Below are 24,508 nucleotides of genomic sequence, written 5' to 3'. Positions count from 1 at the left end.
GTAAAAAATGATAAAAGAAGTGTAGCTACAAAGTCAACAGAGAAATTAAAATGAAATATGAAAAAATGTTTGATTCACACAAAAGAAGGAAATGAGGAACAGAAGAACAAAAACATGGAGACAAATATAAAATAAATAGCAAAATGATAGACCTAAATACAATCATATCAACAATTATATTACATGTAAATGAACTAAACACTCCAATCAGAAGGCAGAGATTGTGAGGCTGGATAAAAAAGCAAACACCAATTACATGTTGTCTACATGAGATGTACTTTAGATACAAAGGCAAATAGATAAAAATAAAAAAGATGGAAAAAGATAGCCCATGCAAACAGTAAACACCAAAGAGCAAGTGTGCATGTATTCACTATTAAATTGGAACTAATCGATCAACACTCATGTGCGCATACGGAAGTAAAACTCAACGGAAATCAAGCAGGTGGCGGGAGGAGGGGAGAAGGGTAAATTCACACCTAACGGCACAATGCACACTATCTGGGTGATGGACACACTTACAACTTTGACTCAAACTGTACAAAAGCAATTCATGTAACCAAAACATTTATACCCCTGTGATATTCTGAAATTTAAAAACTGAGCAGGTATTGTTATATCAATATTAGACAAAACAGACCTTCAGAAAAGGTGTATTACCAGAGACAAAAAGGAATACTCCATAATGATGAAGGATTAATACATTAGGAAGATATGACCATTACAAATGTATATATAATCTGTCATGGATGGTGACTTCCCAGTGAAAACTCCATTCTAGGGAAGGAGGATGTTGAATTTGGGGTAGACAATTAGCCTTTTCTGCTACAGGAAGATTATTTACTGTTTGTATAAAATAGGATAATACTTTATAGGATTGCTGTGAGGGTTAAATGATTACCCACGGTAAGTACTTAATCATATGGGTTGTTGTTGATGCTGTTGTTTCTATCATCTTGTGGCAGACTGCATCTATGAGGAAGAGCACAGCTAAAATAGTTATCCCTGTTTATGGCGAAAAGACTCCCTGAAGAAGGGGTGAAGCAAGTAGAATGTCCACCAAGCATCATTTGATGATCAAAGACATGGAAGGGGGCCCTGACTCCAAGGAGAGGGAAAAAATATTACAGATGGTTTTGGGTGGGGGTGAGGCATGGGGCCTAAAGGGAATTTGGATCTGGGAAGAGACTAGAGATTTATATAATGAAGAGATTAATTAAGTCTGCTGTGTGATATGAAATGTTGCCTATTCCTCCATCTGTCATGAAAAATCTATATTGCTTACCAAATTGGTTAGGATAAAGTTCAAGAGAGAGTAATATAAACTCCAAAGAAAAATATCATAAATAAGACAGATGCTTCTTTCTCACATAAGAGAAGTTTAGAGATAGTTCAGGGTTGATATGGTGGCTCTACAGTTATTGAGGAACTGAGATCCTTCCAGTTTTCTGCTCTGTTATGCTTTAGGTATGGCTCTTGGTCCCATATGGATTTTGGATCAGCCAGTTACCACATCTCTATTTCAAGCAGCAAGATAGGAGGGAGGAAAGAGTAAGTACACAATCCTTTCCTTTCAATGAGATTTCCCCAGAAATACCACACAGTACTTCAACTTAAATCTCACTGGGTCCAGGTGCAGTGGCTCATGCCTGTAATCCCAGCACTTTGGGAGGCTGAGGTAGGAGGATTGCTGGAATTTGAGACCAGGAGGGTGAGACCCTATCTCTACAAAAATTAAAAAAAATAAAAGCTAGCTAGGCATGGCAGTGTGTGCCTGTTGTCCTAGCTACTTGGGAAGCTGAGCTAGGTGGATTGCTTGAGCCCAGAAGTTCAAGGCTGTGGTGAGCTATGATCACACCACTGCAGCCCAGGAGCTGGAGGGCTCCTGCCTCAGGAAGGTGGCTGGGACTACAGGTGTGAACCACCATACCACCATACGTGGCTAATTTTTCTATTGTTTGTAGAGACAGGCTCTCGCTCTTGTTCAGGTTGATCTTGAACTTCTGGCCTGAAGCAATCTTCCTGCATTGGCCTCCCAGAGTGCTAGGATTACAGGTGTGAGCCACCATGCCCAGCCTACATTTAAGTCTTTAATCTATTTTGAGTTGATTTTTTAATATGTTGTGACATAAGGGTCCGATTTCATTTTTCTGCATGTGGATATAGTTTTCACAACATCACTGATTAAAGAGACTGTCCTTTTCCCATTGTGTTTTCTTGGCACCTTTGTTGAAACAGTTGACTGTTAATGCATGGTTTATTCCTGGGCTCTTTATTCTGTTCCACTGGTCCATGTGTCTGTTTTCATGCCAGTACCATGCTGTTTTGGTTATAATAGCTTTGTAGTATATTTTGAAATCAGGTAGTATGATGCCTTCAGGTTTATTTTTGCTCAAGATTTCTTTGGCTATTCAAGATCTTTTGTAGTTCCATATGCATTTTAGGATTTTTTTTCTATTTTTGTGAAAAATGCCCTTTGAATTTTGATAGGGATTGCATTGAATCTATAGATTTCTTTGTGTGGAATGGACAGTTAACATTATTAATTCTTCCTATTCATAAACATGGGATATATTTCCATTTATTTGTGTCTTTTTAAATTTCTCTTATCAATGTTTTATAGTTTTCAGTGTACAGAAATTTTGCCTCCTTGGTTAAATCTATTACTAAGCTTTTTTGATGCTATTATAAATGGGATTGTTTTCTTAATTTCCTTCTCAGATAGTTCATTGTTAGTATATAGAAACACAACTGATTTTTGTATGCTGATTTTGTATCATGCAGCTTATTTAATTCATTTACTAGCACTCATGGTTTTTTGGTGGAGTCTTTAAGGTTTTCTATATATAAGATCATGTTGTCTGTAAACAGACAATTTTACTACTGCCTTTTGAATTTGAATGGCATCTATTTCTTTTTCTTGCCTAATTGCTCTGGCTAGGATTTCCACTATGTTGAATAGAAGTGATAACAATGGGCATTCCTGTCTTGTTCCTGATTTTGGAGGAAAAGCTTTCAGCTTTCCACCATTGAGTGTGATGTTAGCTGTGGGCTTGTGATACATGGCCTTTATTATACTGAGGCACATTTCTTCTATAACTAATTCATTGAGAATTTTTATCATGAAAGGATGTTAAATTATGTCAAATGCTTTTTCTGCATATATTGAACTGAACATATGATTTCTGTTCTTTATGTGGTTAATATGCTGTATTAAACTTATTGATTTGCATGTGTTGAACAAACCTTGCATCCCAGAGATAAATCCTACTTGGTCACAGTGTATGATCCTTTTGATGTGCAGTTGAATTTAGTTTGCTAGTATTTTGTTGAGGACTTTATCATCTATGTTCATCAGGGATATTGGCCTATAATTTTCATTTCTTGTAGCATACAACTGCCTGGCTTCAGTGTCAGCATAATTGTGGCCTCATAAAATAAGTTTGTTCCTTCATTTGATTATTTGTTTTAGAGACAGAGTCTTGCTCTGTCACTCAGGTTTGAGTGCAGTGGCATGATCGTAGCTCACTACAGCCTCAAACTCCTGGGCTCAAGAGATTCTCCTGCCTCAGCCTCCTGAGTAAAGTGGGACTACAGGCATGTCCCACCACACCCAGATAATTCTTTAAAAAAATGTTCTTAAAGATGAGGTCTTGCTGTTTTACCTAGGCTAGTCTTAAACCCTTGTCCTAAAGCGATACTCCCACCTCAGCCTCCCAAGTTGCTGAGCCACCACACCTGCCATAAAATAGATTGTAAATGGTCCTCCTCTTCAATTGTTCAAAAGGGTTTGGAAACAGTTGGCACTAATTCTTCTTTAAATGTTGGATAGAATTCATAAATAAATCCATTAGATCTGGGGCTTTTCTTTATTTGGAGATTTTTAATTATTAATTCAATCTCCTTACTCATTATTGGTCTCTTCAGATTTTCTATTTCATCATGATTCAGTCTTGGGAAGTTGTAGGTTTCTAAGAATTTATCTTTTTCTCCTAGGTTATCCAATTTTTGACATATAATTGTTCACAGTAGTCTCTTATGGATACTTTGTATTACTTTCTAATTCTCTGTTCAGTTTTGTTAATATTTGCTATATATATTTAGGTAGACCAATGTTGGGTGCATATATATTTACAATTTTGTTATATCCTATTGATAAATTGACCCCTTTATTATTATCTAATGACTTCCTTTTTCTCTTGTGACAGTTTTTGACTTACAGTATATTTTGTCTGATATAAGTATAGCCACTACTGCTCACGTTTGGTTACCATTTGCATAGAATATCTTTTTCCATCCCTTCACTTTCAGATGATATGTGTCTGTAAAGCAGAAGTGAGTCTCTTGTAGGTAGTATATAATTAATTGAATCTTGTTTTTCTTTTATCTAGTCATTCACTCTATGTCTTTTTGTTGCAGAATTTAATGCATTTACATTTAAAGCAATTATTGATAGGAAGGACTTATTGCCATTTTTTTAATGATTTTCTGTCTGCTCTGTAGTTCCTTTGTTCCTTTTATACTTTCTTGTTGATTTCCTTTGTGATTTAATGAATTTTTTTGTAGTGTTAATGTGCTTTGATTCCTTTTTATCTTGTGTGTATGCATTACAGGTTTTTCCTTTGTGCTTACCACGAGGCTTACATAAAAACGCTTATAGTTACAGCAGTCTATTTTGAGCTGTTAACAACTTAATGCCAACTACTTACAAAAACTTTACACTTTAATTCCTCCTCCCCTCACATATTACTGAGGTCACAATTTACATCTTTATGTAGTGTGTATCCACTAACAAATTATTGTACCTATATTTATTTTTAATACTTTTGACTTTAACTTTTATACTAGAGTTAAAAGTGATTTATCACCATCATTACAGTATTAGAGTATTCTGAATTTGACTATGTTTTTACCTTTACACTGAGTTTTATACTTTCATATATTTGCATGTTATTAGTTAGTGTCATTTTGTTTCAACTTGAAAAATTCCCTCTACATTTTTTGTAGGCATGTCTAGGGGTGATGAATTTCAACACCTAACACCTTTTGTTTGTCTGGGGAAGTATTTATCTCTCCTTCATTTCTGAAGGACAGATTTGCCAGGGATAGTATTCTTGGTTGTTAGGTTTTTTTCCTTTCAGCACTTGAATATACTATCCCACTCTCTCAAATCTGTAAGATTTCTGCCAAGAAATCCACTTACCATCTTATGTAAATTCCACTGTATGTGACATGTCTTTTTCTCTTGTTGCTTTCAAAATAATGTTTCTTTTTGACTTCTGAGAATTTAATTATAATGTGTCTTGATGTCGATTTCTTTATAGTTAACATATTTGGGGTTCTTTGGACTTCATGAATCTGTACATTCATTTCCCTCTCCAGACTTGGGAAGTTTTCTGTCTATTTCTTTAAATAGGCTTTCTTCCCCTTTCTTTTTCTGCTCCTTCTGGAACTCCTATAATGTAAATATTGGTCTACTTGATGGAGTTCCATAAGTCTTATTGGCTTTCTTCACTCCTTTTCATTCATTTTTCTTTCTTTTCTGACTGAGTAATTTCAAAAGAATCTCACTGATTCTTTCTTCTGATTGATCAAGTCTACTGTGGAAGCCATGTATGGAATTTTTTAGTTCAGATATTGTGTTATTCAGCTGCATATTTTTTAATGGTTTCTATCCTTTTGTTGAACTTCTTAATTGTTCATGTACTGTTTTCCTGTTCATGTATTGTTTAGTTGTCTACCTGGGTCTACCTGGTATATGCAGAATAGCCTGGCACTAGGGTGAGCCTGGAACCTGGGGCCATATGGGCCAGCCTGGAGCCTGGGGTCATGGGGGTCTGCATGGCACTGGGGCTTACTGGGGTAGGCCTGGTGCCAAGGTCTGAAGTTGAGTGCTCACTTCACACTGCTTTTCCCAAGCAAAGAGTATGTTTCTGCATGTTGTGCTGCCTGGGTTTGTGGAAGGAGTGAAATGATGTCTTAGTCTGTTTTGTGCTGCTATAACAAAATACCTGAGATGGTAATTTATAAAGAACAGAAATATATTCTTCACAGTTCTGAAGGCTAGGAAGTCTGTGATTAAAGCCCTAGAAAGTTTGGAGGTCTGGTGAGGACTGCTCTCTTCTTCCAAGATGATGCCTTATTGCTGCATCCTCCAGAGGGGAGGAACACTGTCTTCACATGGCAGAAGGTGGAAAGGCAAGCCAGCCAAACATTGTTTGAAGCCTTTTTTATAATTAACTTTTTTTCCTAGAGACAGGGTCTTGCTCTGGCACCCAGGTTGGAGTGCAGTGTCACTGGTGATAGCTCTCTGCAATCTCGAACTTCTGCACTCAAGAGTACGTATACCTCAACCTCCCGAGTAGCTAGGACTACAGCGCATGCCACTACACCCAGATACTTTTTTTTTTTTATTTTTTGAGACAGAGTCTCGCTCTGTTGCCTGGGCTAGAGTGCTGTGGCATCAGCCTGGCTCATAGCAACCTCAAACTCCTAGGCTCAAGCAATCCTACTGCCTCAGCCTCCCGAGTAGCTGGGACTACAGGCATGCGCCACCATGTCCGGCTAATTTCTTCTACATATTTTTAGTTGTCCAGCTAATTTCTTTCTGTTTTTTTAGTAGAGACAGGGTCTCGTTCTTCCTCAGGCTGGTCTTGAACTCCTAGAGCTCAAATGATCCGCCCGCCTCGGCCTCCCAGAGTGCTGGGATTACAGGTGTGAGTCACTGCGCCCAGTTCCCAGATAATTTTTTTAAATTATTTTTTTGTAGAGACAAAGTCCTGCTATGTTGCCTGGGCTGGTCTTGAATTCCTGGCCTCAAGCCATCCTCCTCCTTCAGCCTCCCAAAGTTCTGGGATTATAGGTGTGAGCCACCATGCCCAGCCATGAAGCCTCTTTTAGAAGGGCCATAATCCCATTCACAAGAGGAGGAGTTCTCATAACCTAATCATCTCTAAAAGGTCTCACCTCTTAACACCATCACATGGGCCATTAAGTTTCAACACATGAAGTTTGGAGGGGACACACTGAAACCATCACCCACGAGTAATGTAAAACTGCCCTTCCTATCTTCTTCAATACATCTTTTATTATTTCTGTGCTACATCCAGGTGCTGTAATTTCTCACCTGCATTCCTTAGCTCTTGTGAAGGTATTTTTCAGTATAGATAGTTGCTCAGATTGATGTTTCTGTGAGGGGACAAGTACCAGAAACTACTATTCCACCATCTTGTTAGAGAAATCCTACAAGTTGATTTTTGTAGTCTTTCAACATAATTCTTGTTTTGTTTATCAAACATCAATTTACCAGTAGGTGGCACTCCAAAATAAAGCCTAGAGTATTATTACTAATACTACCCATTCGTCGTACTTACAGCACCCCCTCCTAGTTTTTTTCATTAGTTATAAATTATTACCATAAGTATGTGGTTTTCAGTGAGAGGTCTGCACATTTTTTTAAAATAAAGTTTTTACATTCTTGCTTGGCAATTAGATAATTCTTGTTACAGGAAAATTCCTAGGCAAATTCATGTGTGACATGCAAGAAATTCTAAGGAAAAGGGTGAAAGTAGAAAAATTATGCTCTGCCTTTCAGTTAATTTAGAACTGAGGAGAAGTGAAATGTAAAAACAAGATCAAAGAAAATAGGAAAAACATTTACTGTATATCTTCCCCAATCCACTCATTTAGAGGTCTGAGAAACATGAAGTGAGTGACTGGCAGTCTAGGTTATTAAATTTGAAGTTCTACAAAAACAATTTAATTAAGACATTTTATTGTATCAAATGGTCAGAATATTCAATTTTATATATATCCAATATTATTTTTGCTGTTTTATGAAAGTGATACCTACATAAAGTTTCATATATGAGACTTTATAAAGCATATTAATATATATTAGCTTATTTTATAATTGGTCTTTACACCAACTCTGTTATGCATGGCAGATGTTTTCATGCTCATATTAAAGTTGATTCAGAAACATTAGGTGACTTAAGTGTGGTAATTCACTAGTAAACTGCAGGGCAGGGAATAGAACCCATAACTTTCGACAGCTTCATTGTTCATTTTTCTACATCACATTAACCTTTCTTTTTACACATCTAAGATTTCTTCTATAGTATTTCAATTCAGTTATAGATATAGCATTCACATTTTAGAAAGAAATTTTAGAGGTACACTATTAGTGTACTAGTGCTATGATTGGAATGTTTGTGGCCCCTCTAAAATTCATATTGAAACTCAATCCTAAATGCAACAATGCTAAGAGGGGGATCCTTTGGGAGGTGATTAAGTCATGAAGGCTCTGCTCTCATGAATGGGATTAGCACTCTTATAAAAGGGCTCAAGGTTGAAGTGAGTGCTCTCTTGCCCTTCTACTCTTTGCCATATGAGGATGCAGTGTTTGTTCGCTTTTTGCCCTTCCATCCTTTCTACCATGTAATGACATCTAGATGGCACCATCTATGAGGAAGGGGGCTTCACCAGGCACCAAACCTGCTGGTGTTATAACAAGTTACCCAGTCTCAGGTAATTTGTTATAGCAGGACACACAGACTTAAAACGCTTCTCTATCTCAATATAAAACTCATACAGCCTTTCTTTGCCCAGAAGTATTTATGTATTTTCAATTTCCCTTTTTTTTTTCTTTACCTTTAGCTTTCCTTTTACATACTCACTATGAGCATCTCTCCAAAAGTTAAGATATCATATATAACTGGAATTAGCTAGGCCCTTTTGCCTAAAAGTCTCTCAGACTTAGAATTCCCATCGTAGTCATTCTTCTCAGTTAAAGGTCCATTATAATACTAATAAGTTGTTTAAAAAAGTAACTTAAACCATTTTCACCCACTAATACTTTAGCAAGAAATTAGGTTATTACATCATCAACATGAGTTACTTAGCAAGAGCCTAGGGAAATAGGAAAGAGGACCTAGCAGTCTTGTCAGACAAAGTATAACATGGTCATTGAAAATGGGGACTCTAGAAAGAAACAAGACCCCAAAGAGAACATACTGTATGATTCTACTTTAAGGAAGTTAAAAAATAAACACAGTTAATCCATAGTGAGAGATATCAGAGTGGTGTTTACCTTTATCTGTTGGGAGGGATCATTAGGGAGACTTTGCAGCTGGCAGTATTCTGAGTGGTGATTGTTACACAGGTAACATACCAGAATTCATCAAACTACCTATTTAAGATTTGTGCACTTTACTAAGTTATACCTTGGTTTAAAAAAGTTAACTTTTAAAGAGTGAAAGCTCTGAAGTCAGACAGATCTGACCAACCCAGGGTCTGCCACTTACTACTATTATGATCCTACCCTTGTTACTTAATCTCTCAAAGCCATAGAAATCTCATCTGGAATATGGGGATAATAATAATACCTACCTCATAGGGTTGTTGCATGCATTGAGAGAGCTAGCACACTTAGTGGTCAATAAATTTGGCAATCATGATTATTATCATTATTACTACTATTGTCATAAAGGGGAGGATGAAACATACGAGACAAAAAAGAAAAGCTAGATTCCATATATAAGACTGGATTAAGTGGGATATCACAAAAGGGGCACTTTGGAAGCTTGTGGGCATAATGAAAGCATGATGCCTGAAGCTCAAGAAAAAAAGTGTCAGTATAACCTGGTAGTTTAAAGTGTGGGCTCTTTAAAGCTAGATTACCTGAGCATAAATCTAGGCTCTGTCACTTATTAGTTTTGTGATCCTGCCCAAATTCTTTAGCCTCTGTATAACAAGTGGGAATATTAATGTCTACTGCATATAGTTTTTGCAAAGAAGGAGGAGTTTGGAATGAGGACAAAAAGAATGACTTTGTTTTAGGACTAAAATACCTGTAGAATATTTAAAAAATACCTGTAGAACATTTACCACTGAGATGAAATAATATCAGTCAGTTTGATTTCCAGTGACATTTTCATCTTGGCTAGGATATCCTTGTCATTTATGTCTCCATTTATCTTTTCTTTTTTTTTTTTTTTAATTTTTTTAGAGACAGTCTCGCTCTTTTGCCTAGGCTGAAGGACAGTAGCATGATCATAGCTCTTTGCAGCCTCAAACTCCTAGGCTCAAGTGATCCTGCCTCAGCCTCCCAAGTAGCTGGGACTACAGGCGAGTGCTACCACACCCAGATTATGTCTCTGTTTAAAAGTCATGTACCTATTGAAGCCTCCCTAACCTATGAAAAGTAATGTATGTGTTTCCAAGGCTGCTGTAACAAATTAACACAAACTAGGTGACTTAACACAATAGAAACTCTTTATCACAGTTCTGGAGGCTAGAAGTCCAAAATCAAGGTGTTGGCAGGGTCATGCTCCCTCCTAAGGCTCTATAGAAGAATCCTTTCTTACCTCTTCTAGCTGCCAGTCGTTGCTTGCAATTCTTGGTATTCCTTGTCTTTTAGATGCATCACTCCAATCTGCCTCCATTTTCACATGGCTTTCTTCTTTGTGTCCTTGTATCTCTATTTCTCTTTTCATAAGGACACGAGTTGTTGGATTAGGGCTCATCCTCTCCAATATGACCTCATCTTAACTAATTGCATCTGCAAATACTCTGTTTCCAATATGGTCATATTCAGAGGTTCTGGGTGGACATGAATTTGGGGAGGACATTATTCAACCCAAAACAAGTAACTTTTGCCAATAAGACCAAAATAAAGTAGTCCTCTAATTCACCATAACCATTCTTTGTTAAAAATATGTATTTTCTTTATATCACACACTGATTTTTTAAAATTCTTTATTATCTGTCTCTCCCAACTAGATTCTAGGCTTCTAAGTAAGAATCAGCATAGTGCCTGGTATTTAGTTGAAATTCAAAAAACATTTGATAGAATGAATTAATTGATTCTGACTGGGAGAAATGAGGAAAGATAATTCAGTATAAAATAAAAAGTGAGCCATTGTCCCAGAAACTTTTCCCCCACTTTCAAATCACATTTTTATTGTGATCAGTAGATAACCAAAATAGTTGAATATTTAAAAAGTAAGCCGATCAACCAAGCATTCCAGCCACAACACAGTCTTTTAAAGGACATTCTGAGTCCTGGGATTTATAAACATTCCTTCTGAGGTTACATGGACAATTAGGGGAGGGAAATGGGTAGAGAGCTAACAGAGCTATACCCTCCTATCTTGCACTTGCACCTTCACTTCAACCATTCTCATTTGTTTTATGTAGTTTTGTTTGGGAAAAAATTAGCTTTTCTTAAGTTTGAAAATCACTAATCTACATAAAAGTAAACAGCTCACCAGATTTTTTTCTTTTAAATATTTTGTCTAAGTATTACAGTTAAGACTCGGCATTGTTCTCCCAGTAATGACAGCTAATATCCTCTCACTTACCTTGGAACATTTAGTTGAGTTTTAAAAGTAAAGCAATCATTTGATTGGTTGATTGTTTTTTTCAATTTTAACTTCTATAAACCACTTTCAATCAACCTTACAGATTTGTCAATTTGCCCTAATATTTGGATCCCAACCACTCAAACAGAATAGTATAGTAAAAGATCATGGGCTTTGGAGTCAGATAGAAATAGACTTAAAATTATCTTGGTAATTTCTTATCTGTGATACGGGGTAAATCACTCTCTTAGTTTCTTTATCTGCAAAGTATGTAAATAACATCTATTTCATGGGATTATTATGAGACTTATATGCACAAATTATGTAAAAGCACCTCAAACATAGCAGGTACCAAATAAATGTTAGCTTCAAAATTGTTTTCAAGGATATGTTACAGCACTTTTCCCAATTTCAACTTTCTGATGTTGAAGAAGTCTATTACTCTATTTATTACTTAGTAAGGTTTAAATTTTGCTAATAATTTTGCTTTCTATATATGCATAATTATAACCTCTCAAATCAGTAAATGGCTAAAGGTCTTTCTAAAAACATAATTCAAAGAGATTAAATAATAGGTGATTTATACCTCAAAGAATATATATTGCCCATCTTAATTTACACATGACTTTTTGAAACTGGCATAAACCTCATGCGTGGGCATAATGCCCTATAAACAGATGGATGTGAAAACTCAGGTGCCAGAAATCCAACATGGCCACACTTCATGTAGAATGTTAAATAGTGACAGTTCTTGCAATTGGTCATCTGTTCTAGTAATAACTCAGTTTATCAGAAATAGAAAACAAATTCTGAAATATAAAAACTTTATTCAGTCTTCAGCAGGAATTTATAAATATACCATATTAAATACTTTTGGCACCCTTTAAAATCTATCAATATGCATCTGATGTAGATAATCTATTCTTTCAATGGTTATAGCCAAAGGAAAATCTAGGTTGTCAGTTTACAGTTGCCTTCTGGTTTCTCCTTTCTAGTTTAAATTCAGCACAATCATTCCTAAAATTGATAGGCAGAGATTCCTAAGTAATACACAGTAATTATATTTTCAAAGATATAGCAATGAGGATGTCCATTTTAGTGGTATTTATAATAGATAAAAAGTGGAAAATGTATAGATGGTCAACAATAGAGGACTGGTTAAATAAATTGCTCTATCTATGTAATTGCTAAATTATGCTATATTCAAAGTATGCTATTCAATACTATGTTGTAGGAGACTAAAGAAAATGATCATAATTTATAAAGATAGTAACAAAATGATGTTTGCATGATCACATTTGAATATATATGTAATATACATATACACACATATTTAGAAGACATGAAAGATTCAAATGTTAACAGTGAGGTTTGAATGATTTTTACTTTGATTTTTCACTTACCTATATTTTTTAAACATTTTACCATGAAAGTATATGTTACAAATGATTATAAAAATAATATTTCAATCAATGCTCTTTATTCTATTTTCAGAAGCTGACTGCTTCTCACTACCACCTCTGTTATAGCTCTGTTCCAAGTCCTTATCTCCTTTTACCTGGAATATTGCTATAGCATCCTACCTGGTCTTCCCGCTTCTGCTTCTTGCCTCACTTCAGTCAGATCTTCTTAATAAAACAGATCATGCCACCCCTCTACTCCAAATCCTCCAATGGCTTGTTATCGCATAGTAAAAATCAAAATTACTAAAACAGCTTACAGTGACCTATATGATTGAGACTCTGTACCCTTCTTCACAGGACTCCCTCCACTTTCACTTCATTACCTCTCTTAGTGAGCTCCCACTTGCTCACGTCTTTCCGACCTTACTGGCCTTCGTACTGGACCTAAATGAACCAGGGCTTTGCATTTGCAATTCCCTTTCCCTGGAATGCTCTTCCCTAGATATTCAATGGCTTATACTCTTCCTTTCTCCAGGTTTCTATTACATCATCTTTTCAGAAAGGACTGTCCTTTCATCCTATTTAGTGTTATAATTCTCCACATCCCACCTCTACCCAGACTGCCTATATTTCTTTTCTGCTTTATCTTTCTCCCTAGTACTTAACACACCTATTAATAACGCACCCAAATTTTACTTATGAATTTTTTCTATTGGCTGCTTTACTCTCTCTAGAGTTTAAGCTCCATGAGGAAGGGATTAGAGTCTGTTTTGCTAACCAAGGTATATCCATCTGTTAAATAGTAGATTGCTAGAGAGAGGGTAGTGTGAGAAGAGATTTCAGTGATCCAGAAAGCAATTTAGGAGGGTTGAACTTTAAATTCTGTATTTATAATTTGTTTTACAAGGAACTGTCACAGTGAGAATCATAATGCCTATTTATCAATTTCAACCACTAATTAGGTAGCCAACCTAAAAATCCAAACCAGAAGTTTAGAAGAATTAAGTTAGTTTGGCTTCCTTAACTGTTGTAAAGTTTTTAAGGAGAAAAGAGCTATTAAATTTGTTATAATGGATTGGGTTGAAAGGTTCTTGATCAAATTCCATTTTCCATAGTATAAGAATATGTAAAGTAAATAAGCTTGATTAAGCACATTGCAATTTAACTGCTGTATTTTTTAGGTTTTGAAGTCATAAGCTTGTCTGACAAATGTAAAATGTGGTGGGTTTTCCCCTAGTTATTTGTCTAATGATTATTAATGATTAGGTCAATGAAGCAATTATTTGGCATAACACTAGGGTTCTTTCACTAAGCATAATTTTATATTAATGAAGCCAAAAGAATGTTCTACTAAAATTGTGATCATTTCAAGCTGATACCATTCACTTATAGAAAATAAGACCTAAGACTGCTTATTAAAATCTTGTCCTTTTATCAGAACTGAAAAATAATGTTTTTCTTCTTAGGAAGTCTAAATTTTTATTTGATATTTAAAAAAATAACAAAAATTATAATTTAACTAATACTGATCTCTGAATGTCTAACATAGGTATACATTTTAATTTGAATTATGAGAAAATAGCTAATAACTATAATTATAATATCAAATAATTTTCTAAATAAAACCTTAAACATAGATACCTTAAGAACTCTTACAGAAGACAAAACTAGAAGTTCTGTTGGTTGAGGGAACAGACTTCTAAGATTTTCATTATTTTCTTGCACTTCTGTTTAGACCACCTGCTTCTTAGGCATGCAACCTATTCAGTAGCATAGGGCTTCATGCTTGGTTGTATATTATTAGACTACCTGGTACCCTTTTCAAAGTAGGGATCACTTGACTTTGAGAAGATCATGTATAGAACAAGTAAATTTCTATGGAGAATGTATATAGGTAGAGGGAAGTTAGAGTGAGGAGCTGGAAATCAGTATGGACTGCTAAATTTCTCCGCTACCTACAATGTGAACTTAAAGTTCACAGGAAGCTTCAGCTCTGTCCAAAATTCAAGGGTCAATATTGTTCCATGTCAGGAAAAATTGAAGAAGCACAGTGTCCATAGCTCATGTTATTCTGCATCAAATTAATCCTTCTCCAACTTTCTACAATAATTCTAGTCAAAGTAGTTAGATCTCTAGGCTTTAATAGCTTGTGCAGTACTTTATTTTTCTAGGATTAGAGTCTGTCCTCCCTACTCTCACCCCCAATCTCCTCTGGAATTGGATTATTCCTGCAGGAAATAAAGTACTCATCAGGGATGAGGACCTAATGTGAGTAGGGGGTAGTGTCAAAGATTAACCTGTGAGTTTTTCCTAAGGACATCTTAGACATAGCTGAATCTCATATATGATCTAGTTTAGGGTAAGTAGCCGAGGACATGTGTGTAATTGGGTCTAAGAAAATGTTACCTTTGTTATTCAAAGATGAAGTCTATAAGACAGAAGGGTTCTCATGGCTGGTTTTAAAGTACAATAGTTATGTTTTAATGACCAGAATGTTTCCACTACTATATTTAGTATTTTGTGAAGATCAGAGGGAAAAAAAGTAAATGAAAGCCCTTTCATTTGCTTTTCTTTTGAATCTTCAAACTATGTAGATATAAAAACAAAATATTTTGGTGTAAACATAAGACAAAAACATTTTAGGCTTAAACTTTATTTCTCCCTAGTACTCCTCATGGTCAACTTTTTATATCTAAAAACTAGTGACTGCCATTTTGGCTACACAATTTTTCGGGTAATAGAACCCCAAGCACCACAAAGAAGGAATGGTGGAAGGGGCTAACTCTTCTTCCCTAGCTGAGGGAGGCAGACTACATAAACACCTTCAATCTTAAAGAGACTTCAATTTGAGTATAGTGCAACTTTGTATAGTATACTGTAAATCTCTCTCTCTCTATATATATGTATATGTGTGTGTATATATATACACCTCTATATATACATATATATAACTCAAAGTTATACTATGTATAGAGCTTTCTATATATATATATAGATCTCTATATGTATATAGATGTATATACATATACATATAGATGTATATACATATACCTATAGATTTATATGTATATATAGAGATGTGTGTATATATATGTAGAGGGAGAGAGAGAGATCTGTACATAGTGTAACTTTCAGTTATATAAGTATAGAGGAACAATTACTTTGTGAAAAGATAATTATGCTGATAAGAACTGGATCTTTGTCCTTGGAAAATATATGTTTTTTTTTTATATGGTATATTTTTGGAAGCTACAACAAACACAAGACAGCATATACTAAATGTCAAGTAAGTAGTATAGAGAATAAATTCAGAAGAGGGAGACACTGTAACTTAAAAAAAGGGATTTATGGAAAAAAACAAAGTTTGTAAGACTTGTTCTTTAGCAAATCAAACCTAGCACTTTCAGGTTAGTAAATGAAATATACAAAGTATTTAAGTTTATGAAATATTTATGACCTTTTTCAGTAAAAGCTACTGAATCTAGAGTTACAAAAAATTACTTGTTACTCAACACTGATTCAAAAGTTAAAACAGAAATCAATTTGAAAATGGAAAAGAAATATAGTTTTTATATCTAAGTGACTAGCTGTAATTATGTAGTTTTTTTTAGAGTCATGCCTTAGAAATGCAAAAATTAGAACACTTTACTTAACTCTATAGAATACTGTATGTAGATTAACTAGGGTTAATGTCAAACAAATTTATAATAAAGTTAGCAGTATCTGAAAGACAGATGGAATGAAGCAAAATAATTGAAATTATTCTGATTTTATTTAATAAATGCACAAACATATGTTTTTCTAACTACTCATACCAACAAATCATTATACTTGTTACACCTGCACTAAATTCATAGCATGAAGTGAGTAATCTACCATGTCTTCCAACTTGTCTTACATTATTATTTTGGATTTCTAACATAGCTTCAAGAATACTATTACCTTTTAACAAAAAAGAAAGGATAGAGTATATTTGCTGTGTGACCTACACATGCCACTATATAAGAATATATGTTTCTAGTCATAGCAGTTATTTTTTAGGGCCTTTAAAAATGGTAGTCCTTCACAATTTCAGATGATAAAAATTTTAAATGTTTTATATATATACATATAGTAGTGGCTATCTTCTAACTAAATAAAAGATAACAGATTCACATCTTCAAATAAGTTATCTGTAGTGATGACATGTATCATCTGTTTTTTTATAAGCTATAAAAATAATGAAAGTTGAAAAAAAGATAGTAACTTCTTTGGATGCAGAAGCATATGTATGTATGTATGCATGTATGTGTCAGTGACAGCTGTTCCCCTTAGACAGACACTTTACTAACTCTCTCACCCCTTCCGGTGTTTGCTCAGGTCTAACTTCATTGAGGCCCACTCTTCTAGCCTACTCACTAATGAAACTTATCCTGCCCCTAGTAACTATAATCTCCTCTTCTCTGGTCTACTTTTCTCCCTACAGCACAAACCATCCTCTAACACAGTATATAACTTGTTTATTATTTATTGTCTGTATTTTCCTGCTAGAATGTAATTTCTAGGTGGTCAGGGATCATTATCTATTTTATTCATTGGTATATAACAAAAGCCTAGAGTACAGCTTGGAATATAGCAATCACTCAATATAGGTCTGTTGAATTTAAATGAAATGAATGAGACCAGAAGTAACAATATTCTATGAAGATGTAACTGTACATAACAATGTACTGCTTTTTGTGAAAGTTAATTGTGTTTCTTGAATGGGGTTGTTGAGGATATACAAAAATTACATATACGTCAACATGCACTTGATGCAACCTAATTTTCTGCAGCTCTTTTGCTCAAGTGTTACCTGCTCAGAGATGTCTTCACTGACCATTTTATCTAAAAGAGCACCCTATCCCCTTGTTATTCTCTAGCTCTTATCTTGCTTCATTTTCCTTCATAGTTCTTATTACCACATAATATTATGTTGGATATTTATTTGTTTCTTATTGTCTATCTCCTCCACAAAAACAGGGACCTTATCTGCCTTCTTTACTGCTCTCCTTTCCTGTATTTGGATGACTGCCTGAAACATAGTAAATATTAGTCAGCATGATTACACTGGGAATTTGCATACACTCATGTCGTTCTTTATATAAAAGAATGATTCAATTGTTTGTTTCCAGATCTGAAGTTGGAAAGCAATCACTTGTATTGTATTATTTCTTCAACAACAAAAAAGCAAAAAACAGTCTTTATGCTTCATATCATATTGAATGAGATGGTTAAAAGGTTTCAGTAATTTTATTGAATATAGTTAATATTAATATATTAATTTTATTGAAGTAAAGACACTGATCTAAAATTCTATAAAATTTTGTTTGATTAAAAACCTTAAGCAAGACCATAAGAAAGCCATACTTAAGTTTTTTAATCAAACAAAATTTTATAGAATTTTAGATCAGTGTCTTTACTTCAATAAAATTATGTGTATGCAAATTCCCAGTGTATGAAATTACCTTCAGCCTATGTGTATAACGTGCATATGAAACATAAATGAATTTTGTGCTTACACTTGAGTCACATCCCCAAGATATCTTATTATGTATATGCAAATATTCCAAAGTCCAAAAAAATCCAAAATCAGAAACACTTCTTGTCCCAAGCATTTCAGATAAGGCATACTTAACCTGTACAATATGATGAGAATGGCACATTACCTCTGTGGTCTTCCTACCCAACATCCACAACCTCAGTCTAATCATGAAAAAATCATCAGGCAAGTTCCAGTTGAGAGACATTCTACAAAATACCTGACCAGTACTTCTCAAAACTCCTGAGGTCATCAAAAACAAGGAAAGTCTGAGAAACTGTCATAGCCAAGAAGAGTCTAAGAATACATGACAACTAAATGTAATGTGGTATCCTGAAACAGAAAATGAACATTAGGCAAAAACTAAGAAAATCTGAATAAAATATGGACTCTTCTTATAATAATGTATTCATATCGATTCATTAATTGTAACAAATGTACTCTACTAATAAAAGCTGTTACTAATATGGGAAAAAAAAAAGAAAAAAAAACTTAAGCAAGACCAACGCTAAAAGTAAAGTGGTAGTTCACATTCCTTTGCTTTTTAATCCAATTTTTCTGTTTAAAATCTGGACTCGGTGACAATACCTGAATTGAATGACATTGCTGCCTGTGGGTGACAATATCAGCATTAAATGACACAGCTGTAAGATTTTTAAGAATACCATTCTGTAAAGGATGTTGCTTATATGGTTTGTTTGGTTTGGGCCCCACAATCTTCACCGGAATTGTCAGTTATAGATACACCTTTAAAATACTTGTAAGGATGTTTTAAATTGCATAACTTTATAAAGTTCACAAAAGAAACTGATGAAAAATGATTGAAGAGGATTTTGAAATGAACTATATAACTTAAACATACATGTTTTTAAGCATTTCTGTCTAGTTTACTAAAAAATCCTGCTCCTTTTTACATTTGCCACCCATTACAAAGACAGCTATGTCATTAAATCCTGATATTGTTATGCACAGGCAGCAATGTCATTCAATGTTGATATTGTCACTGAGTCCAGATTTTAAACAGAAAAGTACTATAGGATTAAAGAGCAAAGGAGTCTGACCTACCACTTTACTTTTAGCATTGACCTTACTTAATTTTTAAATCAAACAGGAAAAAGGAGTGATGGCTCTTTTAGTGATATCTTTCATAGATTCAATGATTTTCAGCCACATTATTAGAACAATCACAATCTAAGATTAAAGAATCATCTTGGGAACTTTAAAGCTTCAATCTCCACCTCAGTTCAAAGCTCTTCTCACCTTTTTCTCCCACCCCACACACCCCACAGCAGGGAGGGAGAGATCCAGTGACTTGGAAGCTGCCCAGAAGAAACCTGGCTCCCAGACACCTGCTTCTCTTACCTCTTCTAGGCTCAGCGCTCTTGATTTGTGGCAGAAGGAAGGGAGAAAGAAAAAGACAATTGTTTTCTTACTTAATTGGGTGAAGATTTAATCTTCATTAACTGGATATTGATAACCTCTGTGTAAAAGTGTCCAAACGCTAGACATCCAATGAGAGGGAGCTGGCACGGACTTCCCATTACTTAGTTTCCTGATGGTGGTTATCTGAAACCAGCTTACTGAACCCCTTTCATTCCTCTTGCTGTAGGGGTTCCCTATTGCTGTGGTCAATCTTCATACTGATAAATTGGCTCAAGCTCACCTACTTTCCCTCGTGTTTATATCACCCATGAGAATCTCTGTTATTCTTGCCACACTAAATGGTGGGCATGAAGGCCACTTTCCTGCTGCCCTGGCCTCTCTCAGTCTATCATCACTTTCAAATTCTTTTTACTCAGATAGCTCTAGGAGTTCAGCATGTCCCCTGGCCAAGCAAACATCCAACAGAGAAAAGAAATGTGTCTTCCCTTCTTTTAATAATCCCCATCTTTAGAAGTGATTCTCTGCAGGTACGCCCCTCCCCCACTCCAACTATATATTGGGAAGAGCCTTTGTCTACAAATACTGCTTCTCAAAAAGGCCTCCTCCTTATCTTTCGAACCTACCATTTTTTTTTTGTTTGCCTACGGGTGGGTAGAAGTGGTAGTGGTGGTGGTGGTTAATAGGGCTGGTTGTAAGACTACTCAGCTAAGACTATGGAGTTATTCAAAGTTATTTTAACTTAGAGTATGAAGCATGTAAAGCATTTTATTCTCAGCTTTGGGGCATAATCACAATCATAGGGCAATGAGAAAACTCTCTCTCCATATCACATTATAAATGTATCTATAAAAAGATTCAGCTTTAACTATAGTATTTGTGTGATATTAAGTGTTAGCCAGTCCTTACTTAAGGTATTGGTAAAACCCTAGTCCTAAGAGAATAAGAGAAATATCTCTTATTCGGGCCTGTTTGAAATATCTTCTGTGATATCCAACTTACATCCCATGTCAATTCCGTTAACAAAGCTGATGGTAGGGAGTGCCCAACCTCTATGTACAGAAACCCAAAATTCAGCCTTTTGAGTCCAATTCATCAAGGATAGTTAGATAGCTTGTGGTTTTGTGAGATATTAATTGAAATCTTCAACAGAAAAGAACTAAAGTACTTACGGACACATACATTAACATACTAAAAACACCAACAAACTATATAATGTAAATTACCTTGGGTTACAATAAAAGATAAACGAATGATGCATTCATGCTGGGTAAAGGCCAAATATTGTGATTGCTTGCTTCTGGAACAGAGGTTTCAAAAAAATTATAATACAAAAAACTGGAGGGAAAATTCAGTAGCAATATAGGTATCCCAAATTCCAATAAACGTGTGCTATATTAACTTCTAATGATGATTTAGGCTCAGCAAAACAATATTGTTACATTAAAATTATGTTATTAACATTAATATTTTAGTTTTCATTCCTAATTTTTTTCCAGTTTAATAGTTTAAAAAGAGCTAAAAGTGTAAGTTTACAACTAGTTTTCTATTTGCACATATTAGAGTAACTTTATAATAAAAATAACTGATCACACTGGGTATTCATAACAATTCTTTTTTTTTTTTTTTGAAACAGAGTCTTGCTTTGTTGCCTGGGCTAGAGTGAGTGCCATGGCGTCAGCCTAGCTCACAGCAACCTCAAACTCCTGGGCTTAAGCGATCCTACTGCCTCAGCCTCCCGAGTAGCTGGGACTACAGGCATGCGCCACCATGCCCGGCTAATTTTTTCTATTTATATTTTTAGTTGGCCAGATAATTTCTTTCTATTTTTAGTAGAGACGGGGTCTCGCTCTTGCTCAGGCTGATCTCGAACTCCTGACCTCGAGCGATCCACCCGCCTCGGCCTCCCAGAGTGCTAGGATTACAGGCATGAGCCACCGCGCCGGGCCAACAATTCTTAAAAGGTGTTCCTACATTACTTAAGATTGAGAAAGAGTATCATCTGCAAGGCTGGTACGTAATAGGAACTCAATAGCTGAATCAATTTTAATCACATACCTAGGTTCTCCATATTCTCAACATTCAATTAACTGTTAACAGAGTTACTTTCCTCCCCATTATAAGTGCACTAAAGTTACAGTACGGAGTTTACGTGGTTCTTAGACATTTTTCTTTTTTCACTGGGGACCCCTTTGAGAATCGTATGAAATTTATGGACTCTCTCCCCAGAAAAATGAATATATGAAAATATTACATAAAATATTTTAAAAATACTTTTAAAAAAGAAGGAAAAGAAAAGAGAACAGGTTCTGGGCTCTGGAGTTAGAAGACCTGCATTCCAATCTCTGTATGTGTAATCTAAAGCAATCTCTCTTAAAGCCTCCATTTCCTCATTTGTAAAATGCAGATACTACTTATCTCACAGAAATGTTATAAATTCTGAGTGAAATCATGTAATTATGGTGCTTATAATTTAGTATATGCCAAATTGTGATAACTATTAATATAATTATTTTCAGGCCAATATTGACCTCTTACCTCTAATTGCTGTTGTTAGAGGTTTTCTTGTGCTGGTTTGTTACTGCCACTTTCTGAAGTCCAAGCATCTTGTATTCTTCCCACTGGTTACCTCATTTATTTTGCTTCTCCTTTTAGGCTATTTTTATAGGTGATAGTGATCCGTGAAAACACTGGAGTAATAGCTTTAATGTTCAGTTCAGAATATTCAGTGGCTTTAATATTGCTGTCATCAATTCTGAAGGTGATGAGTAATGGAGAGAAATTCAATATATGGACAAGGATACTTAAAGTGGAAAATATGGCCACAAGTTTAAACTAGGTTATCTGCTACACACATGCAACATAGAAGCAGATGGGGGAAACTATATTATACCTACATCACATAGTTTTCTTGAGAACTAAATAACAATGTGACGTTGTGACTTATTTTTTTATATATATATATGTATATATATGTAATTTAAAGTCTTTGTCCCTGGTTCCTGGCACAGAGCTCCCTAAAATTCTTCTACACTGGGGCACCTGAAGACTCTTTTGTTCTATTTGGTCTTTGACCCATGGTTCCAGACACAGATCTCCTAAACCCCTTGAAATTTCCTGGATGATAGGAGTCTTTTCTATTGAGATGACTCCTGGTGAACTCCTGGATAGCCTCAGGATGGGGGCTGGCTGCTAGGGGAACCAACCACGTGATTAGAGGTTTGGAACTTTCAGCTGCCCCAATACTTCCAGGGAAGGGAGAGGGGCTGAAGGTTAGTGATCACCAATGGCCAATGATATAATCAATCATGCCTACCTAATGAAGTCGCCATAAAAATCCAAGAGAACAGGGTTTGAAGAGCTTCCAGATAGCTGAACACTTGGAGGCTCCTGGAAGGTGGCCTGCCTGTAGAAGGCATGGAACCTTTGTGTCTCTCTCCTACACCTTGCTCTATGTGCATCTTCCATTTACCTGTTCACCTGTATCCTTTACAAGATATGGGTAAAGTGTTTCTCTGAGTTCTGTTAGCCACTCTAGCGAATTAATCAAATCCAAAGGGTCATGGGAATCCTGATTTATGGCCCCTTGGTCAGAAATACAGATGACAGCCTACCACTACTCGCTTCAGAAGTGGGGGGCAGTCTTGTGGAACTGAGCCCTCAACCTGTGGAATCTGATGGGATCTCCAGATAGATTATGTCAGAATTGAATTAGGGACACCCAGCTGATGTCCACTGGAGAACTGATTACTTGTGTGTGGGGGAACCCCACTGCCCCCGCATTTCGTGTTAGAAGTGTTGTGCTGAGTGGTATGTGAGAACAGGAAAAAAACATTTGGTTTTTCCTCTCTCTCAGAGACAAAACACAATGCCTGGCACATAACTGAGATTCAATTACATTTGTATTATCAACGACTGAGTCAGAATATAGTATTAAGGTGATGAAGCATTTATTATTTTCAAAACTGGTTACATTAAAAACATACTTTCATGTTCATATCTGGAATACAATTCACTAAGGATATAGAAAATTTACAGAGTTCAGAAAGAGTGCCATGAAAATAATGCAAAGCTTGGAAACTCCCAGTTATAGGAGAGATCCTTATACAATAAACTCCAGGGAACTGTCCAGATACTTTTATTTTACTTTATTTTCATTGTCACTTTGGTTTTTTAAGCATCAAATGTTGCTTGAAGTATTTGGGCATAAACATATTCTGGTTATGTGTTTGATATAATGTCACTATAGTCATCACGAGATTTCACAAAAGGCTGAGGTTTTAATAAAGATGCTCAATCAATATAAAATGCTTTTATAAGTAAACAGTGACCTCAATCTGTATAAAAGATTTAGAGGCACAAAGTGATCTCAAAGGAATGTGTACAATGGAACATGTCCCTCTCCCTGAAATGACAGTTGATATTAGAGATGTTGGCCATTTATTGTCCTAAGGACTCTGTAACTTTTCTAGGCTCAAATACATCTTTATTAATCCAAATAGGAACCATCGCAATCAACACATTTTTGCCAATGAGAAATAAGTTTGTTTATTCCTGTAGCATAAAAATCTGTGCTTCAGGATTCCACGAACTCTTGGAAAGCACTTTCTGCATTCTGCTGGTTGTGGAAGCGTTTTCTCTGCAAAAAGTTGTTGAGATGCTTGAAGTGGGAGTTGGTTGGCGAGAGGTCAGGTGAATATGGTGGATGAGGCAAAACTTCATAGCTCAATTCGTTCAACTTTTGAAGCCTTGGTTGTGCAACCTGTGGTTGGGTGGAGAAGAATTGGGCCCTTTCTGTTGAC

The sequence above is a fragment of the Lemur catta genome, chromosome 6, assembly GCF_020740605.2.
Source record: "Lemur catta isolate mLemCat1 chromosome 6, mLemCat1.pri, whole genome shotgun sequence".
Taxonomy (NCBI): domain Eukaryota; kingdom Metazoa; phylum Chordata; class Mammalia; order Primates; family Lemuridae; genus Lemur; species Lemur catta.
The sequence above is the reverse complement of the archived record's forward strand: the minus strand, read 5'-3'. Positions refer to the sequence as shown.